At 38.8% G+C, this 19185-nt stretch overlaps 1 protein-coding gene across 5 annotated transcripts in view; it reads right to left on the reverse strand.

The window, feature by feature from the left end:
- The window catches only part of TBL1X (transducin beta like 1 X-linked), a 199955-nt gene that overhangs the window by 76715 nt on the left and 104055 nt on the right, over positions 1-19185 (reverse strand). For 4 of the 5 annotated variants that reach the window (XM_056329851.1, XM_056329849.1, XM_056329850.1 and 1 more), the window contains one exon: positions 14119-14226. The exons of the other annotated variant lie outside the window; for it this stretch is intronic. The gene's annotated coding sequence lies outside the window, so the exon portion shown is untranslated. The remainder of the gene's footprint in view (positions 1-14118; positions 14227-19185) is intronic. 5 annotated transcript variants of the gene reach the window in all.

The raw sequence follows: 19185 nt of genomic DNA on the forward strand, positions 1-19185 counted from the left end.
CTACAGAAACCAGGGCTAAAGGCAGAATGATGTCCCCAGGTACATGCTCTAGGCGCACCCTGACTTGCAGTCTGGAAGGAGACACGGGTCTCACTCCAGAGCTCCTTCCCCTGAGCTCTGACTTGCTTTGGGCAGAAGCCTGTAGTGCAGGGAGGGACAGACCCTGGTGTGCAGGCTCCTCCTGGCTCACGAACCGAACCGTGGGAGCAGGCTGCCAGAGCTGCACCTGCCCTGCAGTCAGGACCAGGTGCTGTGACAAGCCTCCAGGCCATACTGGCAGGGGATGAGCATCCCAGGGGCGCCTGGTGTCACCTCTCAGCTGGTAACCCTGAGCACCACATTAGATGCTACCCTAACATGAACAGCAGCAAATGATAAAAACAAATGGATAAAAAAATGGGATTTCTGGCTCTAAAGTCTGGCTCCATTGCAGATTTGTTTTGTGACCTTGATTTACACCTGAAAGGGCGTGTTTTATCAGCTTCAGTCAGCCAGAGGTAAGGTGGCTTTGGTAGGCAAGTAATAAAATGCAGGTATCATCTGGCAGCACCAAAGACTCCTGCCATGGCACTCTGCTACAGCACCCATCCTGCCACTGAAATGTCTCTGCACAAGTGTGAATGCAGTGCGGAGCCAGCAATGCAGGTGTAATTGGCATCTTACAGTTAAAGCAAAAAATTGGGTGAGACCTATGCAAACACTGAATTTTCTCTATTGAAGAGAAAAATCCCTTTTTAGAAAGAATTTCTCTAGTGTTTTACAATCTCTCTTTAGCTATCAGCTGAAATAATGTAGTTTGACCACCCTTACAACTGAGTCAGATGGTAAATGGAGTTCACAGTAAATCCAGCGATTAATTGTAAATTGTTAAAGTCTGTTTATATTCCCTTAAAAACATGTTACAAAGAAACAGTTGTTTTCATATCCTACACAATCCCCCTTGCCTTAAAAGCTCAGAACTATCCCAAAGTTTAGTAACAGCCACCTGCACCCATAGAGAAACACAGTATTCTCCAGATATAAAATCCTTTGCTATGAAGTCTTATGTTTTGTCTTGTATAATCCCCAAGCCATTTTTGTGCCAGAGGAAAAAAATGCCTGTAGTGCTGAAAATTACTACATTTATCTGGAACCACAACATACTTGTGAATAAAATCATCATTTGAGCACTGAAATTAAGAGAAAATATTTCAAGCTTACTTCATATTGTCCTAATGAAGTGTGTTTTATAATTCAAAATAATGACAGAAACTAAGCAGTTTAGGCTGAAGACAGATTCCCAAAGATTACATTTGATTCTCAAGTCCAATTCTGTAACCTTGGGAAATATAACAATCTTTTTAATTACAGCCCACACTGTAAAGTGCTTTGTAACAGTTCACTTAGGATTCAGCCACTTCACCAGTATTTTGTGGTAATTAGCTGGACAAAATTACAGAGAAAATGAAACAAACCCCAACATGATAATGCAAACCTTATCAAAAGATATAAACTGCCACACATCTTCACTTTCAAAATTCACTTCAAGATACATCATCATCATCACAGTAATAAAACAACCCAACCACCCTGACTTTGAATTCAAGGTCGATTGAATTTCGTCACACTCCCAACCTTCCAGCTTCCTGTTAGTTCAAATTATTAATTGGCAGATATCCAGAAGAAGCAGGGGAGGGCAAATCTAATTTGTGCATGTACTTAGACAACTAAAAACTCCCTTTACAATTGCTCATCTCCATATTCCCTCTGTTCATCTTCCAGAAAAGCAACAAAATAAAAGTAGAATCACCTTCTTAGTGGAAGAGATTGAAGTGCTAAAAGTATAACCCATTTTTCAGCAACTGCAGAAACATGCATCCTTGCCTTTTTTGCTCCCCGTGTTTCCATTACTGGTATTAGCAGTTATTTTTTAACTGCTGCACAACATGGCAAGCCCCTCTGACAGGAGATGCAAAGGCAAAGCCTCTTTCCCAAAGAACTTGCAGTTAAACCTCTCAACTAAACCCCCTGGAGTTGTTAAAGTAAAGGATGGCTTTACTTTATAGCTCTCAAGTGAAGCAGGGTCATGACAGTGAACCTGAGGTACTTGCAGAACCTCATCACTTCCAGGTCTAAGGGAGCCAGTTTATGAGGAAGAAGAGGAGGGATGCAGGTGTCTACATACAAGTGCACAAAAAAAATTATTTACCCACTTTCTCAGCTTGCTCTTTCTTACATCACCTCCCACAAATATTTTTGTCTTTTATTGTTTCTTGGTTATGCGTTTAGAACTTCCCTATGTCCCCTCAGGGTTTGGGGTATTCACAACCAAGGTTATTTCTGTGCTGGGCTGGCTGAAATGTTGCAGTTTTCTATTACCAAGACATAGTTGACTGAACTTGACAACATTTACAGTATCTGCTGAAATCAACACCTGACTTCCTCTACACCAAGTAACTTTAATTAGGTAACTGACATTAAAAGAAAGAAAGAAAGGTGATGATCATTGTCATCTGCCTTGTTTTGGTATCAGTGACTTTTTACTGATGTAAACCAGTGAATGTTAAGTATGGAGGTATCTGTAGCATAAAAAACACACACAAATTCAAACTCAATTGTGCCAGTTTATGGTAGGCAGTAGAAGGGTTGGAGCTAAAAGTAGTATATAGAACCATTTAGGTTGGAAAAGACATTTAAGATCACCAAGTCCAACCATACAATAATTGTATTTACTTGCCCTATGATTTGTTCCTCACTGAACCCCCTATGTACGCCTGATGGCTGAAAGCAGCAAGCCTGGGGCATTGCAGCTGCCACTGGTGGGGGACCCCGGAGTCTGCAGGCCACTTTACGGAGTGACAGAGAGGGAGAACTCCACCATGGGGAGCTCAGCCACGGCTGGGCAGATTGAATACAGCACTGTGGCCCTGCGGGTGCGGTTTTGCACTTCTCGCTGTACGGCCTGCAAGGCCACTTGAACAAATGGCATTATGGACTTGGGAGTTTATATTGCTTTTCATATTATTCCCATAGTCAATGGGAACAAAATTGACTTTGGGAAGCCAAAAGTCAACCTGCCAAATTTGTTTTTTTCTTGCACATCACCGCTAATAAGAAGACGTCTCAGTGAAATTAGCTCATATCTGTAGGGGCAATACCCAATACCTCTTTTTGCAGTGTTGTTGCCACAGATAGATATGAACAGCTGTATCTGACCCAAAGCTATTCAACCATTTGACTCTTGTACAGGGCAAGTACCCTTGTACTTGCAAGGGAGGGCAAGTTCCACCTGACCATCTTTCATCAGTATGGACTCTGGTTAATAGTCAAAAATACAGAAAACACACACTTGTTACCATGTGCAACAGCAACAGCTCAGTATCTGGTGAAAATACTCATATATGAAAAATATCCAAGCTACAAGCCGTGTGCTATTACTTTCCAGAATCCTCATGCAAATTAGAAGGTGTAATTTAGCCTTTAACATAATCAAAATAGCCGTTAAACACAAGGGGAGTAACATTTTATTTCAGTAGGGTCAACGCTCAATTGGAACTTTTCAAAAGACGGCACACCATTAAGCACAGAACACAGAAACTCATTTTTCAATCACTCTCCCCTCCCAACTCTTTACATATTCAGAAATACTTCAGCTGTTCTGCCAGGTTCAAGAGGTCAGTAACTTCAGTTGTTTAAACCGACTTGGGAAAAAGATGCACCCTCTCAGCCATTGCCCAAGCCCTGGGGTTCTGCAAAATCCAGCCACATCTGTACAGCATACAGTAAGCAACCACATCTTGTTTCTAAGTCTTCACCACATCCTTTTACCTCCATTTCAGCTTGGTGGGCCTAATTTAAGTAGTGGTTTGCTAATTAGACGAAAAAACATTAAAAATGCCTGCAAAACCAATCAGGAATCGAGTCTCAGTGCCATTTGCCTTCAATGGGCTAATTTCCTTAGTGGCCAGATCAAAGGTATTGCAGATGGCACAGATGCAAACAGCAGAATTCAAACTACTGAATTATAGACAATCAAATGCTGCTGATGAGCAAATCAAAACTAATAACTATAGCTTTTATAAAATACACAGGAAGTAAGAAGTTCATAAGAATTCTACTGATAGACCAGTTCCTTTTTGCTCCCAGGTCTGTTTACTTAACATTTACTGTACAGATCAGGTATAACACAAATGGGGATGGGGGCGTGTAACATTAACTGGTTTTATTCCAATACCAGACTGAAAAGACTATTAATGATGTCAGATTACACACCACCCACAAGGAAATCACTGTTGTTTTCAACTATTAAATTGAAATTACAAGGGAAAAAAAGTCACTGTGCTTTTAAAGCAATGACCAAATAACTTTTTATATAGTCTATGATCCTGAAGCAAAGAAGGTAATTTCTAAGGGCAGAATGTTAATTTTTATCTGTATCAGTTAAAAACTCCACACGCTAACAAAATCTGAAATTCTGCATTGTTCAAAACAGAACTAAGAGTGGCTAAATTAATAGAACTAGTCAGATGACAAGATACAGTTTACAATAAATTGTCATTGGTTTTAGGGTTTTTTATGCCCAGTCTTTAGGCTCAGATACTACAAAATACAACAGTAGGAAAATGTGATCACAGATGCATGAATTTATCTGTTTTACCAGCTCAGTTCTAGTTTAAAGTAGTTTAAATGAGCTTTGATAACGAAAGGTGACGGGACCAGATCAAATAGTGCAAGTGATTTATTAGCTCCATGATAACCATCACAGGTAGATTGAATTTAGAACAGAGCGATCACATCTGCTGGTGGTAAACAGCCCAGCATCTGCCTTCCAAGGTAACACCTTCGCAGGAGAGACTGCGATCTGCTGTCTTTGCAAAGTCTTTAGCTAAATCCCCCATTTCAAGCTTTTAGTATCTTCTCAAGACAAACAGCTACAATAAAGAAAATGGTGCAACTTTTATTTATTCTCTTTATTCACCAAGAAACCACTTAATGAATAAAATCTGCTGTGTAAACTCTTTCTACATCTACTGAAAAGCACTATTAAAATTATGTAAACAAGCCCCGGGGCTGAGTTTAGCAGTCAACCAGAGCAACTGGGACAAAGCCACAGCCAAAACCATATACCTAGATTTCATCAATGTATCAACTCCATTAGTAACGAACATGCTGCAGCACCAGAAATTTTATTTCCTCCATCCCTGTAAAAACAAGGCCACTCCTACTGTGCTCTCTCTTTCAAAGGGACATGCAATTCTTCCGCTGCATAGCAACAATGGTTAAATCAATACAAATGCAACCTCATTTGTCTCCAGTGTATTTTTGTCAAAATTTTAGGAACACAAGACATAATATAATAATGCAGACTATTACCTAGCATTACCTAACAATATTCACGCTCCTGTGAAATCCTAAAGCAAAACTCACTTAAATGTCAAGAGAAGCACATATCTAAAGAGGTTAGATTTCAAAAAACCTCTACCACAAAACTGGTAATAGGCAATCACAACAGGCTTAGACTAGCTCAGACACCACGTCTTCCCTCATTTTTGGATTTTGGCCGCACTAGCTAACCAAGCATCTAGGGAGTGGAGAAACCTGGAGGATCCCTAGGCTTCAGTCTCCCAGCTGGGGCTGTCACACCATTCTTTCCTCCCCTGCCACTCAAGCTCCCTGACCCAACTGCTTCTACCAATCCCCTTCTTCATCCCTTGGAGCACAGTCTTCAGATCGGTGTCACCACAGATCGCTTTGCTTCCTTGACTTTGGGTTATTTTATTTGAAACTGATAGTGTATTTGTTTGGGTTTTTTTTTAATTATCTTTGCATAATTTTAGATATCTACTTATGGCGAGAATTTTCACTCTAAGCTTGCAAAGACTGTATATATTAACAGACTTCATAAACATTATCTGATTAGGATCAATTCAAAATATTTGGGCTTACCCTTAAGCAGATAACTTGTAGAAGATCTACCAGTATCCAGAGAGAAATCGAAGGCATACATAAACAGGAAAACAGCCTCTCCAGTTTACTACTAAACAGAGATTTATAAACTCAAATGGTTTAAAACAGAATCATCCCACTATGATTAACAGCTTGATGTAAAGCTAGAGTTACTTAAAAGAAGGAAATGAACAAAAATATTGGAATGCTAGTATATAATATGGAAAGATTTGAAGCAATGTTTTGGGGGAAACGTGGCTGGAAAGACCTCCTGGCATATCAGATACCAAGTTTAGCCTTTGTTGTATTTTATCACAGCTGAACTTTTGGCTCAAAAAAATAAAGAATTTACAAAACCATCATGACACTGGTGGTGTAAAATGAGGTTATTGTGCTAAAATCTAAAGTAATATTTGCTTTAAACATGGGATTAATTTACATCTGAGGTCAAATTTTGAAGAAAACTAGTAAACCTCAAATGACCAAAGATATTTAACATCTGTATTCATGGAATGGAACCACATAAGTAACATGGAGACACAGTTTTGTTTAAGGCCAAATTGCAATGTTTATTCAAAAAGTTGCAGTACACCCTTCTTTTTTGCCAGTAAAAAGATTACTGGTTTTGCATTATGATGCTCCATTTTTAATACAGAGGAAAAGATTCATCTTAATGTCAAAATGTATTCATGTCAAATCCTTTTTGGAACAAAGTTCATAACTTGAAAGCTCGAAGGACAAGCAAGCATATTTTCTGCATTTCATCTCTATAGAGACATAAGAAGATATTCTAATATTAAGGAAGTCTTTAAGATTGAACTTATTAATAATAAGGCAAGATGATTAATATGTTTAAAGTCTAGTTTGAGGTATATGTGCCTTATGATTCAATTACTGTATAAAAGCCAGCATCTACACTTGAATTACACCACGATTTCTCCAAACTTTTTTTGTTTTGCTATCAGTGTTGAGCAGAAGAGACAGAAACAGCGCCAGCACCCTTAAGCTAAAATACCAGCAGCAGTATCTGACTGCTCAGGATTTATTTACTTATCATTTTGAAGCAACAACCTGCTATGCCTTGATCCGGAACAGTATTTCTGAACTAGCAGTCCAGAAATTGCCATTAACTAGCATGGTAGGAATACTTCTTAGAAAGATTGCTCTTTTTAAATCTTGTCAATTACACTTAATGGGACATACTCTGAACACACATTTTTAGATAAACGAGCTGGAACACAAATTTGCCTTAATGCCTTTTGCAATTGTGAAAGAAAGAATTGGTTGATAAAGGCAAAAGTACACTAAGAAGTTCTAAAATACCACTGTAAACAAATTGCAAGTTGATCTTTCACATATTATACATTTTTCATAATTGCCTATCTAGACAAAAGTTACTAAATGTATGGTGTACTATATATGTATATAGTTTATAATCTTCAATAATTATTAGTATATAGTTTAAAGAGTTCAGTATAAAAGTATTATTTCATTTGCATGCCAGTTCCAGTTCTGTGTGGGAATAAGGTACGCGAGGTTGCCAATCCATTAAGGAGGCTCTCAAATAGTAACCTAAACAGAATCTTTAATTGTGGTTTAGGTTTTTTTCTAGTTACCTTTCATGAAGCTAACCTCTTTTGTTTGGCACCTTACATTTCAACGAAGACAGAAAACACCTAGCCAGTCTTGGACTCACTGGCATCAGTAAGAAAGGTGTTAGTAAGCTCAGACCAGCTATGACACTAATAAGGATGAGTATAGATTACTACAGTACAAACTCTTCAAAACATGGTATTGATGCCTTTTTGTTTACGAAGAATTCCCTGAGTCAGACTGGCATCTTCTCGTGTTGTAAAGAATCAAAAATATCTTAATTCATTTAAAATCAGTTTTACCATGTTGAATGTAATCATTTGTTAAACGTGCACACTAAAAAAAATAAAAGGTTTTTTTTTTTCCTGATTTCTATCAAGCAATGTAAAAATGATTAAGATGGATCATGATATCCAGAGACCTTGATTACAGGGGAAACTAAGTAGGGACTAGAGAGAAATAATTTTACATTTCCTTGATCAGAGATATATAATCATGCTATAGAAGGTGGCTCCTATGATTGATTATTCTGTTTATTAGGGCTGGAAGTGAGCTAGATAAAGGGAAAATAATTTGTGCATGCATCAGTTGAACTAAGCTTATTTAAACTGATTTAAGTTGATGATAAACACAACTCGTTACAGAGATTTGGGATGCTTGCTAATTTATGTTGTACTCATAAAGTAACCAATAAAAAACATTAACCATCTCAGATGTAACAAAAATTACAAACCCACTTTGTTTTATTACAACAAATACATTGTTTGGAAGAGTGCTATTCCTGTTCCCCTATCTTCTCTGAGTAGGTCCAGACATATTAACTCCATCTCCTGAACATTTATTAGAAGATACAGCACTGTACAACCCCGGGAAGCCACCTCATGTGTGAATGTCTGAACGCAATATGGATTATTCAAAGAGAACAGGCTTTGCCCGAGTCAATACAAAGATGATTTTGAGACATGCTGCCTAAGTGGTTGCACTGATGTAAAACTGGGTGTGCTGTATCTGTTTGCCTTTGCTCCTTGCCTGGAGTTTACTGTCCCTCACAGCTGAACCACAGCAAAAGACTGATCTCTCCTTGCACTCTTTGAAGTTAGAACATCCTGGTAAGTTTTAACAGACTTTGCAAGAACTAGCTGGAAACGGACATTGCACTGACACGGTAAGGGGCACCCAAGGTCACTGCTCTTGCAGTTCAGGTATGGGCTCTGTAACAGCTCAGACCACAGCTTTTTCTGCAGTGATCATTCACTCTCAAACTATACCATTACAACCACTTAGCTAAGTCAGTGTAATCACATTTATGAAAGAAAAGTTTGGGCCATGGTTCTCCACTACAAAGCCAAGTGTGAACCTGTGACCTCAGTGTGTAAGTATAAATGGAGTATCAGTGATTACATGCTTGTAATTCCATTCTGATTAGTTATACCTGAAATCTCATCAGCTCACACCAAAAAACTACACCTTAACTCTCGCTACTGTACATAAGTAAAATTTTGCGAAAAAATAATAGTTTTATTTCTTTTCACCTACAGCACTCAGAGTGAAGATTAGACAGTAATATATCATGTGAAAATTCTCACAGGCTGCCTGAAGATGGAAATTCTTCTGAAATTAATTGATGTTAATCTGTATATTGGGCACAACTCTTTAGCATACTATCTAATAATAGTATGATTATCCATAAATTACGCATGTTCCATTAAATCAAAGCAGTTCAGGCAGGCACAGCTCATACAAATGAGCTCATACATAAATAGCAATACAGATCCTATACATCTCCAAGGCTTAATTTACAGAGAAACAACTTATTGAAAGAACAATTACATTGCATGTTCCGTTTCTGTGTGGGACAACTGCATGAGATGTTTAGATACTTAGGAGTATGTTTAACCAGACTGCCTGTGGTAATTCCATTTCTACAGCATAACGTGATACAAGAATTCAGTTTAAAACAAAAGCCTCAAGTGAACCTACCTTTAAAAAGCAGAAAATCCTATTCTTCAGAGGAAAACTGTCCTAATTTTGTTTGGGATTTGTCGCACATACATAGTCCCTCGTTACAGGCAGCTTGCAGAAGACACAGTGTCTCTGGGATGTGCTAGACACCATGTTTGTGCAGTACAGGTACAAGGACATACCTGAGTTTTCCAAAAGTGTCACTGCCTAAGCTGAGCTGGACAAATTTCTGCCCAGACAAGTTAAGCAGACTTCAGGTGGATGAAGTGTTGTGGTTTAACCCCAGCTGGTAACTAAGTCCCATACAGCCGTTTTACCTGCATGAAGTCTCTGCTGGGCAAACTCACAGCAGCAGTTTCAGGCAATGCAGAACTCCTCTCACTCATGCTGTGGCAGGGTGGCATACACAAAAGAAGGTACGCACTTTTTGCTTCATCTGGCACTCCAGGTAAGCTAAATATACACTTACTAACATTTTCAACAAAAAATTGTCTTTCTCCACTCTGCATATCTATTACTAGCACTTTCCAGTGACTGGCACAGTGAAGGTGGTATCCTAAAGTGCTCTACAAATCAAAGGACAGAGAGTGCAGGATTGTCACAGCCCGGTTGTAAAAGGTCCGAGTTATGCCTTAATAACCACCAGCTTAGTTTAAAAAACAAAGGATAATGCATTTTACTGTCTTATTTTGGAATGCTACCACCCTCAAGCCTCACACACTGACATTCTCAAACTGCACCCATTCCAAGCTCTTTGAACAACAGAAACCTGTTCAGCGTAACAGCTGGTATGTTTGAAATACCTTCTACTTACATCCTGTCCATCTCATTCTTAAGTTTGAAGTAACTAATTCACACAAAAAACATCAAGCCAGTAAACGGTGATCTGTTTCTTCCTAGGAATCATGTGCATATTCCTAATGTTGCTAACTGAACTCTCCCAAAATCTTGATGTTTCCACATCTCTCTGTTTCATCTTGCTTTTTGCACTCTAAGATTTTCCAGTCAAGATACTATAATTCCCTATGCATTCATACAACATACCACACATGACCGTGACATAGTCAGACTCTTATCATGGTCATCCCTATCATAACAATAATAAACAATGATAACCATAAGAATGCATGGGACAAAATTAACATGACCACGTTCTGTTAAAACATGTTTTTATTAGTCTTGATAGTGACTTTGACCATGATTTTCAAAAGCCGCTACTAACTTGAGGAAATAATTTTGGTGTCCACCTAGCAGAAAGTACTAAAGGCGTCTGATACCCATCATGTAAAAATTGTTGCCCTAGCTCAGGCAGCCAAACTAGTAAAACATAGGACTGAAGAAATTCTGTGGTCTATTCCCAGGCACGAGGGAAGATCCACTAAAAATGATTACTAACTTTGTAAAATCCTAACGTTTTTCTCTGCTTCTGGGTTTTCTCTGGCTGGTTCAGGTAAGCGATCATTACAGAACCACCCAAGCAGATTTGCACCGCTGCTTCCAACAACTGTCCAAAATCCAACAAAGAGTTTCTACAATATTTCAGGCCAGGAAGTTACACGAAATTTTCCTAGAGCTTCTTTCTTTGACACCTGACATCTCCTACCTGTATTGGCTCTGTCTTCAACCCAGATTGGTTAGAGACCTTCTGTCATCGACCGGAAAGTCCCAGTATTACTATGAGATGGAACAGTGCTAAAGCATGTACCATCACTGGCTGTACAAAATCTCTGGCTAGCGTTAAGACCAGCTGCATATTTTAGAAGGAAAATGTGAAAGAGATCCCTGAGATCTGACTGATCTTCAGAGTGACAGAAAGTAATAAGACTAATGATCAATTATTGGCTATGTATCTGGTGAAAAGTTAAGAGGTTCTGGCCTTCGGAACAGCAACTCACATCCATGGTGAGAAGCAGCCCCATTTAGGGAATAAACTTCATCTCACTGATGTGGTCCTTATCTCTTTGGATTAGGACAAGTTAGGGCAGGCAAAAAGCCTCGCAAGTAAACTGGGAGGTGTAACAGAAACATGCAATATAAACTCAGCCCTACATACGGACACCTGAGTGGAGAGAGGGATCAGAGGCCAAGGAAAAAGGCAAGAGTGGCCATAAAGTCTTGTTTAGGAGGTGATGTTCTGTGTAGTTGCCATGACTTTAACCTGTTGGGGTGATCTCCACTATTAAAACATTAAAATCAGTACTTCTGACTTTTCAGGAAAAGAGAACTAGAGAAAAAGGAATAGAATTTGGTGGTCTATTTGCACCATTATTTCTCAGAATTACTGATAAGCCAGGTGACATGATCTTGAATTCATATTGATAATATGCCAGCAGATCTCAGGAGGATATACTGTTAGTAATACAAAATAAAGCAAACCACCAAGCATATCCAAGAACTGGATGATCTGCTCCTTAAGTATGCATCTGTAAAATATGAAAAGAACTACAAAGGATGTCCATCTGAGAGATGTAAGCTAGAAATGCCATGCAGTCAGTAGTAACACATCACAAGCATTCCCAAATTTTATTCCTAGAATACCTTTTGAAATACCAAAAGGGTAATTACACTCTGGGCCTCTATAAATTAATTAATCACAAGCATGGAAGTTCACTAGGCCAGTGAAGTATTGAAAATTCTGCGTCTGGGAGAAAGTACAGAGATGAAAATGTGGAAGGACTCTCCCCACCCCACTGCCACCAGGGATCAAAGACCTCTGTTAAATAGTCCAAAAAAGGCAATCTGTGACAAAAAATCTCACTCTAATTCCAGGTTAAGTGTGTAATTAGATGGAAATATACATTACACATTAAAAAAAATACTAATCTGAATAGGAAATTCTGGGCTAAAGAAAACAGACTAGAAAGCAGAGAGTCTCCAACTTCTGATCCACGTTTTAAAAGAATACAAACATGCTACTTATAAAACACAAAAAACCAACACACATTTTCTTCTCTGTAAGCAGAAAAAAGCATTTTTATATATAAGGGGGCTACCAGTAACCAAAATGAATGTTAAAAGACAACTTTAAATCAGCACACCCAGATAAATTGTGCCTTAGAGTCTTAAAAGTGTTTGTGAGAGTATTATTTCAACGATGTTAATTTTCAGTATATTTTTGGAACACCAGAGAAATTCAGTAAGACTGCTAGCATTTTCTGCCAATAACTGAAGAAGGTAAGCGGTACGATCTCAGTAATCACAGAGCTCTAAGTCATTCTTAATCTCAGGGAAAATAAACAGCAGACTGATAAAGGATAAATTCACTGGGAAATGACACGAATAAAAGTGATGCCAGTCAACACCATTTTATAGAAACCTGGTCAGTAAAACAGAAAGTTTGATTTAATCATCTGATAAAGTTCTGAAGTGTGGTCAATAGAAGTTACTCCATAAATGAAACATTCAGACTTTTGAACAGCATTTGGCTTACAGACACACATTCAGATTAAGAAATTATTATCAGTATCATCAAATGTGATTAAGTTATAGCTATAAAATAGTAGCTGTTAACAGGAAACAATAATTGAAGAAGTGCTCTTCATTACTCCAATAAAATCATCCAGTACTAGCTCAACACTATCTAACAGTATCCTCAATGATACAAAAGTTAATCTTGTTGATAGCAAGTTATGGCACAAAAAATGTCAGTTTGGTTAATAAAGGTAACAAAGTGGTTACTCAGAGTAATACGGATTGCTTTGTAAGGCGGAGATAGTGTATTACATTTAAGTGGACTTATGTGGCAAGCAAGAAAGAATGAATGTGGGCAATACCCTGAAAATGGTTCACACAAACCAAGGACTTACAAAACAAATACAATCTTCATAGTACAGAAACAATTCAACACAAATGCCAGTGAAACCTTATGACAAAAAGGAGTAATAACCCCTCCCCACACACATGTAAGCGCGTAAGACCCAAGCTACTGCTTTTGTTCACAGCATTAGTGATACTGCCAGGAATAGAGAACAGAGCTGTAGAGCCTCTGCACTGTTTCCCCAAGACAGCAAAGATCTTGGGTTTTCTTAGTGTTTTCTCCATAATTTACCAAAAATGGGGAAGAATTCTGTAACTCCTTAGGATGTTAACTAGAATGCCCCACATGCTGCTATCAGCACAGTGAGGGATTTAGAAAGTTGTGAAAAGAGCACAGTAGCAATACGAAAAGGCTACAGAGTACGAACAAATGTTACACGAACGCAGGAACAGTGTCTGGTCCATTCCAGGAGAGTAAGAGAGCTCACGCCTAATGTTAGTGACCAGGCAGTACTGTCAGTGGTGTAGGTACAGTGGGTAAGACAGATCTTACCACTGATGTGTTCTGGGGTTATTTCATACCACAGCAGTTACTCAACACCAAAGCCCCTCAAAGAATCCCACAGTACTACTTTGCTTTGCTACATTGTGGCTCTTCCATTTGTAGCTTATGAAACAACCCTGAACAAACGTAGACTTTTTAACAAATGTCTCTGAGAGCTGGACTGCTGTAGCTTTAAATGACAGCACCAGTAGAAGTACACCACCATGCACATGAACGAACTGTGTGTGTGACTTCGCCAGGGAAAAACCCGAAAGGTAGCCGGATAGGAAACTGAGCGCCTGAGGTAAGCTCCTGTTGGGCCATTATGTTTTGCTTACCTGGTCGTGAGACCCTTGAGCTGCTGAATGCTGCTCCTCGCAGGCTGCTGTCAAGAGTCTGGGGGTTTGAGTTACCATGGAGATCAGCGCATCTGACAGCTGAGAGGGCTGCAATGAGAGACAGAGGTACTGTCAAGCCAGTTTCCATCACCTCGTTAAAACACAAGCATTTGACTCCTGCCTTTGGCATTCACCAAGGTACTAGCTCCCAAGTTAGGATTTTTGGCGTAACGGCAAGGGGAAAAACCCCAACACCCATCACAGAAAGGATTTGAGAGGCAAAGGCAAGCCCCAGTAACCCACAGCATTCAAGCACTTTGCAAAGCTGTGCACTTTTTCAGGAACCTGGAAGAATCCTAATACACCCTGAACTTGGCTCAACGATTTTCAGCCTCTTTGGTCAAGTATAATACCAGCAAGCAATTCATCCAGAACTGCTACTGAGCATGGGACTGAAATGCCTCAGAACAGTGGGGGGACACAGAAATGCTCCCTGAGAAAGCTTCCAGTGGGAACTGATTGAGCATCACTTCTGTGTGAAAAGATGCAGGCCAAAAAAATTACCTTCCTGCATGTTTTGAGGGGAAAGCCTAAAGGAACGCATTTACGAAAATCAAACATGAGAGATAGCCTGGCATTCTTCTTCAATAATAAACCTATTTGCAGACTTTTCTATGCCTGCCATCAAGCATGATGAGTAAAGCCTTATCTTGTATTTTCTCTGCCATTCAACAGCCATGTATCTTGACAAGTTTCCTACTCCTGCATTTCAAGCCTTAAGCCTTACGCTCAGTTTCTGTCTATATAATCTAATAATTAAATGCTGTGAAGTGAAATGAGATATTCATTGGAGACTTCTAAAGACTTTTTTCCACACAAATGTCCAGCAGCTTTTAAAACTATACATTAAAGATAATTTTATGATATAATCAATTTAACAAATAACAATTTAAACACATCATCAGGAGAAGCTTTCATAAATCCAGTTCTAATTCTCAGCCTGCAGTACTACAACACGTTCTCATTTACATCACCGTGGAACAAGTACATCACCTAACCAAATCTAACTACTCGCCCGAGAAAGTTATACCTATTCTAATCAAAGGTGAATGACTACAGAGGGGGCAACACATAACTATTTAAGCATCACCAAGTATTTAATAATACATCAGCTAGAAGTCTGTAGTTTTTCTGAGTTTGCCTACTGAATTCATATGAACCTCTATCTACCTGGTTACCTATATAATTACCTATCTAATTCCCAGACAGCATTCTGAGATGACTGCTGTCATCTCTACATCTTATTTTCAAATTATGTCCTATGTCATTTTTCTGCAGAGCATGTTATGTTTATGCAAAATCTAACATACTCAAGAAGTAATTTACTCTGTGTAAATGTAAAATCTGAAAATCCAAGCAACAACTAGAGGATTTTTCTGTAACAACTTCTCCATGTTTTATGGAAAAATTGTTATAAGTATTATTATATTATCTCTATTCAATACTCTGACATTATGCTATGCAACGGTAACTAACACATACTGAGGCTACTCTGATGACAAATACCAGGAAAAGAGCTGGCTCATCTGTGCTGAAGGCTTCTGCAAGATTCATGGCATTTAAAGGACACTGTAGAATACCAGATACTCATACTGTAGCTGTAGATGGAAGCATTGTTATTGAAGAAATTTATTAATTCTTTCTGTCATAATTATATCATAAATTGGTTGGGCTGCATCTTCATTTGTTCTGTTTACAGATGTTATATACTGAATCACTGGTAGCTTTTATCAGTGATGGAATCACTTAAAGGCCATTCATCTTCCCATGCTGCCACAGAGAAGGCAGAAGGTATCAGTGCCGGCAGCACTGGTAACACAGGCTGGAAGAGCTAATCAAATCCTATAATAAGACTGGCTTTGGTTACTTTGCCAGACAACTTTTTGGTAAAAACGTTAATACTGGCTCTCTACTGAGAAAGTTTTCTGTGTGAAAACTAGAGCCAAGTAAATAAATGATTTTCAGGAATGAAGCAAGGGGAAAGAGACCAACTGGAGATTAAAATATGTGGTTTATTTTATTACACCTAAGTGTCAGTGACACTAAGAAGTTACATAGATTTCCCTTACGATTGGATGAAAGCATACATGTGGATGGTTGTAATAATTCATCATGCTAGCAGATGCCCCTACCATAAGGCTTTACTCAACAATAGAAGTTTCTTAAAATCTGATTTCATACAGAAACAAGTGCCAATATAAGCTTTGAAATATACAATGTGCAAAGTCAGAAAATGTTTTTAAATCTCCATTTTTAAACTTTCATTGGTAATACTAACATTACTATCTATCACTACTTACAACAGGACTGAGGTCTTCAATTTCAAAAGAAACTGAAAAAAAATCCTACCAGAGATCACAGAATACAGTTGCAAAAGTGATTACAGCACTGTAGAAAATATCTTAATATTACGTATTTGGAGAGTTGAACTTGTATAGTTTATTTTAAAAAAATACAGATGACCTGATTACAGCACCTAAGTATTTTCATGGGGAGAAAATACTAATAATGACTTTCTTTTTAATCTAGCAAAGAAGGATACACATGAAACAATCAGCATCTGGAAGCTGATGCCAAATTCAAATGATAAATAAAGCACATCCTTTTTATCACCTGTGACTAACCATTAGTGCAGCTATCAAAAGGAGAATGCAGAGATTCTGCATTTGTTGATATCAAGGTTTAGTGGGACTTTTCTCAAGGATGAACTATGTGAAAATCTAAGTTACCCTGTAGTCATATAGACGTTACCAGGTTTCATACATACAGCAACACAGAGAAAGAGAGATCAGGTGACGTAGTCATCCCTTCCTGGTCATAAATTCAGTACATTATGATCTGAAACGACTGTCTAGCTTTGTAACTAAAGCACTGATGGTGACGAGCACTGTGCATGCTAAGCTGCTGGTGCTAGTACAAACTTAGTGACACACTGGCATGTACGTATACACACACATATAGTGAGAGTGTGTGTGTTCAGGCCATATGTGGAGCCAGAGAATTATAGCCATCCTTTCAGAGACAGGTGGACTAAATCCTGTTGCAAATAATATTCTGGCTTCTAGTTTAGGGAGCCTATTCTTTCCTCCATGTGCTGAAAGACTTTTGGTCACAGTAGAGCAGTAGCAGGAGGTCTCTTCACAAGGGTCATTTGGGGCATCAGTAAGATGGCCACAGGCAGGCAATACTAACGCTGCTCTCTGAACCTCTGCCTCCACCCTACAGGCACAGAGCAATGAGTAACAGTGCTTGATGTCATTAACTACTGGTTAGTCCCACCTCTGCTTTAAAGTCAGTAAGAAAGGCAGTAAGCGTTCTGGGCAGAAAAAGCTTCCTGCTGGGGTATTTCAGCAGGTCAGGCAAGCAGCTCCCCAGCTCAGCTAAAATCCAGGCATGGCACTGCCGCGGCCCCACAGCAGCACGCTTCCAGCTCTCTCCCTGCAAGAGCTGCCTTACTGTGGGCACACAGGTAACACGGGCTTCTCACAAAAGAGGGAATGGGAGAAGGAAAAAAAGCAAGAACAAGAAACGGCTTGAACTTTACATGGAACTGCTCTTACAGTCAGCAACCTTAAATATTCTGTCCCTTCAGCAAAGATACGGAAAGATATTGGAAGTGTCAGTTTAGCTGGCTTTAGTGCTGTTGCTATGCCTTGGGCTGCTAAGCTGCCAGAAAATTCAACCATGTTTAACTATCAACCAGAAATAATAGTTAAAAACCTCATTCATTTTCACTACTTGTAAATCTGGTACACATGGTTTGACTTCGGATGTTCCACTACTTTGAAAACACAAAAGTCAGCCAAACAACGTAAATACATCCATTGATCTCCTGATCTCTCAGCTCCTCCATCCAACACATCTGTGAAGCAAAACCACAGAAAATCCTGACTCACACACAGGCAGTCGATACAAACTCTCCTGCTGCTATCAGAAGTGCAGATTTAACCGAAAAATAATGCTGCCTTTCCCTCCTGTCCCCACAGCACTGGCCGGAGAACAGCTGCCTGCCAGGACACGGCAGAGCACAAGCCCAGTGTCAGTGCCCAGCCGCACAGCACCATTTATATCGAGAAGTCAATAAAGTGACATTCGCTTAAAGGAGGCCTGAATTCGATGCTGCCCTTAACAGGCCATAGATGAAATACTGCATTTATTCACGGCTTCATATGTAGATTTCCTTTTGCAACCACTTGCATACTTTAGAAAACTGGAATTCGGGGCCAAATTTACAGGAGGCACCTGAAATTACCAGCTGTGCAGGTGGCTAGGGGTAAGAGCACCTAAATAGTATAGCACATTTACTCTTGATTCAAACTCAAGAGTACTTAGTCACATCATTTAGGAAGATGCTTTTGTAAAACCTACTAAACTCCTCAAAACAGATTTAGATACTCAAATATTTTTCCAATCTGATTTATGTTTAAATGCTATTTCTGCAGAGTTACAAATAAATAATTTTATTTCTTTTTACTAAACAACATGATGAGAAGAAACAAACCTAGTGACATTACTACTCTGTTTCATCACATTTCTCTTAATGTTGTTCCATAATAAAAAACCCCAACATTAACTGAGTGACTAATTTATTACCCCTTTTCTTTCTGGCTTTTAAAGACACAGAGTTTAAATGATAAATAGGCCATCTTCAACAGACACTGAACAAAAAAGTGTTTTTGAGAGATTTCACTACTTCTTTGGGAAATAAATGCAGGATACCTAGTGCACAACATGAATATTTTGCTTTCTTTCAAATTGATTAAGAGCTTTAATATTTTCAAACAACCACTGGGGATTATACTCAAGTAAACCAGGACTATATGGAAGATTCCAATAAGACATCAATAATTACGCCACCCTTCTGCAAAAAATAACCTAAAATGTATTTTCTAAAGCAATTCCTAAAACTGTATGAATCAGTGAAGAGAACATGCCAACATTTAACAAAACTTCTGCTGACGTACTGGATTTTTAGTTTCTTTATGAATTAACATTACATATAAATAT

Source organism: Falco biarmicus, chromosome 2 (assembly GCF_023638135.1).
Source record: "Falco biarmicus isolate bFalBia1 chromosome 2, bFalBia1.pri, whole genome shotgun sequence".
Classification (NCBI taxonomy): domain Eukaryota; kingdom Metazoa; phylum Chordata; class Aves; order Falconiformes; family Falconidae; genus Falco; species Falco biarmicus.